Below are 8,458 nucleotides of genomic sequence, written 5' to 3' on the forward strand. Positions count from 1 at the left end.
GAAGGATTGGTCTTTTTGTTTTTCTGGTTCATGGTTCATGATTTATAGTTCATGGTTAGAGGGCATGATCTATCATGGCAGGAGAATCATGTGGTAGATGGTCAGCTCCCTCACGCTGCATCCACTGTCAGGGAGCAGAGAGATGAAAGTAGGTATTCAGTTTGCCTTCGCCTTTATATTAAGCCTCAGATTCCATTCCATGGGATGTTGTCCACAGCTAGAGTGGGCCATCCCATTCCAATCAATTTACCCTAGAAACCCCCTCAAAGGCAAGCCCAAGTGATTTTCTTGTGACTCTAGATTGACCCGTCCAGCAGGCCCAGTTATTCGAGGGTCTCGAGGGGACCTTCTCCTAAGAACCAAATGGGGGGAAAAGAAGGACGGACACCAAGTGCGAGAAACGACACATAAACAGTCTGAGAAGCATCAAGGTGTCAACTGTATTCAGCCAGGCTCAAGGCTTAAATGCACAAGTAAAAGAGGAAGTACTTCTCAGCAGGAGGGATGGGGCAGCAGAAATTTTTCTTTAGGCAGTTACACAGGGAAGCAGGAACTTGGTGGTATCAGGGTGTGGTCAGGACATCTGCGATGACTTAGGGCTGGAACATTCTGTGGTTGTTCTCAGAACGACACACGCTTTTGACCCCCTTTTCTTCTGGGGGGTGGGGGAGAGGCCCAATTCAGAGATCAGGACAATAGTGTTGTCTTAATAGCTCCCAACACTAGATCCTCTAAGTTTATCATCAATATTAACCACCTCAGAATCGTTTTCTTAAAAACAGGGATACCTTCCAAACTATGATAGTTTGCTAGATTCAGGATAAACAGTATTAACACAAACCATTAGCTAAGCTTCCAATCATGCTCCTAGTTCTTCAGTTCCAAAGACACTCATTGCATCTCTCCCTCCACAGTCAGCCAGAGAGCATGCTCAGTTACTCAAGATATTTTAAAGTAAAATCGACAGTGTTCAGTTCTGCTGCTGTGTAGAAGACACTCCTGGTTCTTATGTATTTGTGACACCCTCGGTTCCTACTTACCTGTTTCCCTGCTCAGGATCAGGTTCAAGTTCAGTCGATTTCTCCAGCCTTCTTTCTAACCACATTACAAAATTAGCAGTAGTTACATTTATACTCCTGATACAGTAACATGTGATGGAGTCAGATAGTTTCCTGAAGTGTGCCTGCTAATGATAATAAAATAATAAAGCAGGCAGAGGCATCACATTTCTTGTGTTTCAAAAACTTTGTAAATTCATCAGCTAACTGTAAGGCTCTGTTGCTGAGGACACCACTTACCCAAGTCATCAAACACAAAGAAATTGAGCTGCTGCCCAACTAGGATACTCACCCACACTTGCTAATGGTCACAGTTAGGAGAGGTGCGGCCCATACTACTGGAAGAGAAAGGTAATCACCATCCTCGGCCAGCTATAAACCTTATGACCTACAACAGCAACCTGCCTGCAAGATACACTAGTGGCGCAAACAGGAGGAACCAACCACTGTTGGTTTGGATTTCAGGTTCATTCCATGAGAATTAACCCATACCTCACCCTGCCAAAATGGCCAAGAACCTAAGGCCAGACAGGTCATGTGCTTGGGGGAAACCTATTACTATTATTCTGCTAAAGAAAAATAAAATAAACTTATTCCTAATGATATTCTGTTACACCCATAGATCAGTGCCTGTCTCAGCCCTCATAAGAGAGGCTTCCTCTTGCAGTAGATGGGAATTAACACAGAGACAGACTAACAACTGTACAATGTGCAGAGAGTAAGAGACCTTAGAGCATTTGGCCTTAAATGAGATGTCTTCGTCAAATCTCTCCCCTCAAGGGTCAAAGATCTATGTAAAAGGGGAGGTAGAAAGATGGTAAGAGCCAGAGGAGACAGATGACTCTCGGGAAGCCGTGTCTTTCAGATACAACAGGACTGATGCACACTCAAACCCACAGAGACTGTGACAGCATGCACAGGACCTGCACAAGTTCAAGCCACACAGAATTCAAACATCCAGAAAGGCAAGGAGAAAGAAAGTCCCATTCCTAACCAAAACTCTATTTTCAATTGATACATGCTGGGAAAATCAGTTTTACCCATGAAGTTATACTGGGTATATCAGCCATACTCCAGGGAAGATGACATGCTCACGAGTACTTGGCCAACACAAAATGGACTCCATGGTTTTCTGTGTGTGTGCTTTTTTTTTTTTTTCATTGTTATGGTTTAATTCTCTTTCTTTTCGGGGGGTTTGTTTTGATTTCATGGTTTGGATTTATTGACTAAGGGTTTGGTTCTGAGATACTGTGAGAAAAAAGATGAAGTTGGGCAGGTAGGGAGGTAGAGAGAATCTGGGAGGACTTGGGAGGAGGGGAAAGAATATGATCAAAATATAATCTATGAAAATCTTTAAAATGTTTTAAAATGTAATAGAAAATGAAAAAATATGAATTCATCAGCCCTCAGTATATTTTGCTCATCACTCATAATTCACCATCAGTTGTAACATACCTTATTAGGTTCTACCTCAGGTCTGACTTAGTGTAGAAATGCCATACATCAAGAGGACCTGGGCATGTCATGAAATCTGCCTCTGAAGCCTCAAAGCAGCTATACGACCCCAGAGTAAACAAATACCACTGAATCCGATTAAAACTTTCAATGCGCTAGATCTTGAAGTTTGTGTTACTTTCGGGTGTCAGGAATAATTTTTTTCTTTCAATTATTTCTTCAAGCATTTAAAACATATATAAAAATGGGTGGTGACTTGGATTTGACTCATGGGCTATAATGTACCTAATCCCCACATCAAAGCAAACAGCATGTGAGCAGAAGCTAGAGCATACCATGTCTGGTGGCCTTATATCTTGTCAATGTGAATTTTTCTAGTTGCTCTGACAAGAAAAAGAAAAAAAATTAAGCATAAAAATTAAAACAGGCGAGTACGTAAAAGAAACCAATTCTGATGGAATTCTAACTTCAACACTGTGGTAAGGAAATCTCCATGGACCCTGATCTCCCACACCAACTGCAATTATTTAAGAAGGAAATATTTCATTTTTCAGTTTATGTTTTCACATCATCATTATATTGGTAGGTCATAAATATTAATCATCACAGTACCTGAACTCAATAACAGAACTGCTAGGTACATTTTCATATCAAGAACGAAACTGAGGCACTGAGGGACCCTCCAGGTGGACTGACACTTAAGTCAGGCCCAGCTCCTGCATGATACAGGATCATCTCTGGAAAGCTATCTTTCTCCTATCCAAATCAAACTCAACCATGCTTAGGGCTCTGTGCCTGACGCTCTCCTGCCAATTCCTGGAGGGTAAACAGAATGACCCCAGATAAAGCAAATGAAAAAATGGAGAAGAAAAGCAGATAGAAAACTGAAGGTCCCATTTCCTGTATTCTTATGCGGCTTCTTCCTTCCTTCCTTCCTTCCTTCCTTCCTTCCTTCCTTCCTTTTCTGGGCGTCCTCTGCCTTCTCCTCTCGGTGTATCGCCATCACTACTAACCCACAGCCTATTTGTGGGCTTGCTTGTGCTGTTGCAGTAGAATCCGGTTTGATTGAATTCTCAGCATGAAAACAATCTTTACTGACAGCAAGCTTGTGTGTGAAGACATCTCTTCCTCCCAGGGGCCCGATAGCAACAACTCCAGGGAAGAAACCGATGTCCTTCCGAGGCCCAGCAGCTCTAGAAGGGATGAGCACCTTCCCTAAGGAATTGAGCACAGCGTCTACAGCCAAGAGAAGAGACAGGATGACAGAGACGGAAGAAACAAGAGAGAACTTTGCCCACTGGGTTCTTATTCCAGGTCTGTGCCTCCCTCGGACCACGGAGTCTGGCTCCAGGTACTGTTGAGGCTGTCAACACCCTGGAACCCCCAAGCTCCTACAGGTTCCGCCGGAAATGTCAGTTGGTAGGTCATAAACATTTTAAGTATTACATCTCTATTTAACAGAACCGTGCAAGCTGTGTGTCAGGTGCCCCAGTGCCCAGGACATCCATGCCTGCCGTCCACTTAATCAGAATCTAGTCTTCCAACTGAAAGCTCAGGGACTCCTTAACTTCCTTAAGCCAAATAAATAACGACATTTTTTCCAGGCTACTCCAACGTCTGTGCTGCCTGACCAGTTTGTAACATTCACAGAGAACCACATGTCCAGGAATAGTGCTGCCATCTCCTGCCGGCTTTCTTTCACCTCTGGGTCTTGTTCCTGCCTGGAATAGATACTGTCAACAGAGAATCTGTGGCTGTGATTCCCAGGAGAGCTGAAGAGATGGTCATCAGGCTAGGTCTGCTTTGACAGGAAGCCCAGTGGCAGCACTTCACACCCCAACACCTCTCCCTGATGCACAGCCCGTTCAGAGTTTCCAACTTGGCTGAAAAGAGTTATTATGGCCACCCTAATACAGTTTCTGAAATAAAGCTTTAAAGGATGCTGAGGAAATCAGAGTTGGCAAGATGGCTCACAGGGTGAATCCCAATCCTGACAACTTGAGTTTCATCCCCAGAAGCAGACTGTAGACAGAGAGACCAGTTCCTTCAGGCTGCCCTCTGACGTGCATATACACATGCACACTAAATAAATATGTAAATTAATAAAAATATATAATTTAAAATACTGAAACCACATTTATTCATGACAGATGTAAGATCTGAGTCCAGCCTTTGTGCAGAACAGCCCACATCATGCTCACAGTCAGCTATTGAATGGATCACAGGGCCCCCAATGGAGGAGCTAGAGAAAGTACCCAAGGAGCTAAAGGGATCTGCAACCCTATAGGTAGAACAACATTATGAACTAACCAGTACCCCGGAGCTCTTGACTCTAGCTGCATATGTATCAAAAGATGGTCTAGTCGGCCATCACTGGAAAGAGAGGCCCATTGGACTTGCAAACTTTATATGCCCCAGTACAGGGGAACGCCAGGGCCAAAAAGGGGGAGTGGGTGGGTAGGGGAGTGGGTGGGAGGGTATGGGGGACTTTTGGGATAGCATTGGAAATGTAAATGAGGAAAATACCTAATAAAAAGTATATAAAAAAAAAAAAGAACAGCCCACATCTTTGCTCAGGTGTTCCATCAAGCCCTGAGTACCAGGGTAACAGGCTCTTCTGTCCCAGTTTCATAGGCAGACAGCAGTCCTTGGCTATTAACATAAGCAGAGAATTTGAAAGGAGAGGCACGTGCCTAGAATTTATGCACTTGGGAAGTTAAGGCAGGAGGAACAAGAATTGAAGGCCATAGCAGGTTACAGTGAAAACCAGGCCAGCCTGGGCTACTTGGCACCGAGTCTCAAAATGATAAAATTTAATAATTAATTTAATTAGATAAGCAACAGAAATTGACTCAGACTAACTTGTGCATAAAGCATTTATTATTGGAGTACTGAAAGCTCATAAAGTATATGAGGCTAAGGAAATACACAGCCTTCTAAGGAAATGAGATTCCTCAGTAACATAAAAACAGGTCAGCAAGACACACAGTCTAGTGTGAGAATGGTTAAAGAAGTTTCCAGTGTTAGGTGTTGCATGTATCTTAAAACATCCTACAAGGCTGTCTGACTTCTGAGAATGTCAATGACATTGAAGAGTTAGAATTCAAAGACCCAGAGCCCAACTATATGCTAGCTCAGCCCCTAAATAGCCGCTTCTTGGCCACTCTGCATTTGGCCTAATGCCCTTGTGACAACCAAGTAAAACCCTTTTGTAATCTACAAACAGAGCCCTGATTCACAGAAACCCAAAAGCTGACAATGTCATCTCATCAGACAGCATCTGAGGCTTACTGCAGAAATCTCCTTGCTTTGCTGTATCCACCTACCCCATGTCTCGGTCAATGTGTTTTAAGCATCTTGATTCACGATTTTCTTTGCTGTTACTATGAAATAATTCATGAAACTGTTACTACGTTAGAACTTGTAAATTTAGGTAATAACCAGGCCATGGTCACTCAGATTTGGCTCCTGAATAAACCATCTCTTATGCCCTTTGATGTGAAGAGCTGTGTATTTTCTAGCAATGGTCCATTGCAATGTTTTCTTATATCTATGAGCTGCCTTTCAAGACTGTGCGAGCACAAAGTGCTAACTCTGCTCTAGTTGGCTGATCTAGGAAAGATCAGGGCACTTCAGCTTCAGCCAAGGAGAAGAGCATCTCTGCTGCACACACACACACACACACACACACACACACACACACACACACCAAGGCGGCACACATTGTAGCAGGAAATCCTTCAGAAGGAGCTGGGGGAGTGGCTGAGGAAGAAATTCTGGGAAATGATTAACAAAGGCATCACTGGAGGTTAATATTGTTTGTGCAGAGAATGAACAGAAAGGGAGTCTGTTTATGTTGATTGTTTTTCCTAAATAGAATCATTGTAGTCATCAAAGCAGTCAACTACATTTCAAATACAAGTGCTCTAAAATTTCTTCATAAAGGACTAAGCTGTGCCAAGCTTCAGGATGCTGCCCCGAGAGCTTCGTGCAATTTCCTTTCCTTCTTCCTTCCTGTCTTTCTTCCTTTCTAGTTGCCCAGACTAGCCTTTAATTCACAGAAATCCTTCGGTCTTAGTGTCCCAAATGCTTAAAGGCCTGTGGTAACAAGCCTGGTCCAGCCTGACTTCCTTCATTTATTTTTTCCCCCAGCTTGATTAAGGAGTAAAGGACAGGTAACTACTGCTTTCTTCTAAATGTGTATGCATCCCATCATAGAGAAGATTAACTAATTTTAGGGCTTATATCCTTAAAACTCTTTTCTACAGAATGGCTAAGATCAAAAATTCAGGTGACAGCAGATGCTGGCGTGGATGTGGAGAAAGAGGAACACTCCTCCATTGTTGGTGGGATTGCAGGCTTGTACAACCACTCTGGAAATCAGTCTGGCGGTTCCTCAGAAAATTGGACATAGTACTACCGGAGGATCCAGCAATACCTCTCCTGGGCATATATCCAGAAGATGCCCCAACTGGTAAGAAGGACACATGCTCCACTATGTTCATAGCAGCCTTATTTATAATAGCCAGAAGCTGGAAAGAACCCAGATGCCCCTCAACAGAGGAATGGATACAGAAAATGTGGTACATCTACACAATGGAGTACTACTCAGCTATTAAAAAGAATGAATTTATGAAATTCCTAGCCAAATGGATGGACCTGGAGGGCATCATCCTGAGTGAGGTAACACATTCACAAAGGAACTCACACAATATGTACTCACTGATAAGTGGATATTAGCCCCAAACCTAGGATACCCAAGATATAAGATACAATTTCCTAAACACATGAAACTCAAGAAGAATGAAGACTGAAGTGTGGACACTATGCCCCTCCTTAGAATTGAGAACAAAACACCCATGGAAGGAGTTACAGAGACAAAGTTTGGAGCTGAGATGAAAGGATGGACCATGTAGAGACTGCCATATCCAGGGAACCACCCCATAATCAGCATCCAAACGCTGACACCATTGCATACACTAGCAAGATTTTATCAAAAGGACCCAGATGTAGCTGTCTCTTGTGAGACTATGCCGGGGCCTAGCAAACACAGAAGTGGATGCTCACAATCAGCTAATGGATGGATCACAGGGCTCCCAATGGAGGAGATAGAGAAAGTACCCAAGGAGCTAAAGGGATCTGCAACCCTATAGGTGGAACAACATTATGAACTAACCAGTACCCCGGAGCTCTTGACTCTAGCTGCATATGTATCAAAAGATGGCCTAGTCGGCCATCACTGGAAAGAGAGGCCCATTGGACACGCAAACTTTATATGCCCCAGTACAGGGGAACGCCAGGGCCAAAAAGGGGGAGTGGGTGGGTAGGGGAGTGGGGGTGGGAGGGTATGGGGGACTTTTGGTATAGCATTGGAAATGTAAATGAGCTAAATACCTAGTAAAAAAATGGAAAAAATGGAAAAAAAAAAAAAACTCTTTTCTAAATTATGTCTGCTTCTCATTTAGTCTGTTTTGATTTGGAGCGCAGGATCTCACTCTGTGGCCCAGACTTGCCCAGCTCAGGATAATCTTGAATCCAAAGAAACCCTCCTGACTCCACCTTCTGAATGCTGGGATTACAGACATGAACTATCATGCCCAGTTTACACTATCTCTTTTGTAACAGTAAAATATTCTGAGACTTGGGTTTTTAACTTCAGCAAGTCAGCTTTCAAAATGTCAGGGCACTTTCATTGATGGCTTAGTTGGTCCTTTTCTTTTAAAAATTTTTGTTTTACTTTTAATTATATGTTTATGGATGGAAGGGTAGGTATACATATGTGAGTGAAGTGCCCACAGCCACAGCAGCCAGAAGAGGGACATCAGATCCTCTGAGGCAGGAGCTACAGGTATTCGTGAGCCGCCTGATGAAGGTGTTGGGAACTAAATGTGGTTCCTCTGCCAAAGTAGTGCACAGCCTTGACTTCTGTGCACGTCTCCAGTCTT

The 8,458-nt window shown here is 43.3% G+C and overlaps 1 long non-coding RNA gene across 2 annotated transcripts; it reads right to left on the bottom strand.

Annotated features, from left to right (window-relative positions):
- Nucleotides 1-626: 626 nt before the first annotated feature.
- On the bottom strand, nucleotides 627-3,905 carry Gm35740. 2 transcript variants are annotated; one of them, XR_001778745.2, is made up of 5 exons: nucleotides 3,527-3,905; nucleotides 2,849-2,896; nucleotides 1,351-1,396; nucleotides 1,041-1,183; nucleotides 627-655 (listed from the first exon to the last, which is right to left on the bottom strand). It is a non-coding gene; the product is annotated as a predicted gene, 35740 (long non-coding RNA). The 2 variants fall into 2 exon arrangements; XR_001778744.2 differs by having other exon boundaries at nucleotides 1,041-1,396.
- Nucleotides 3,906-8,458: the final 4,553 nt, after the last annotated feature.

This window comes from Mus musculus, chromosome 8 (genome assembly GCF_000001635.26).
Source record: "Mus musculus strain C57BL/6J chromosome 8, GRCm38.p6 C57BL/6J".
Lineage (NCBI taxonomy): Eukaryota > Metazoa > Chordata > Mammalia > Rodentia > Muridae > Mus > Mus musculus.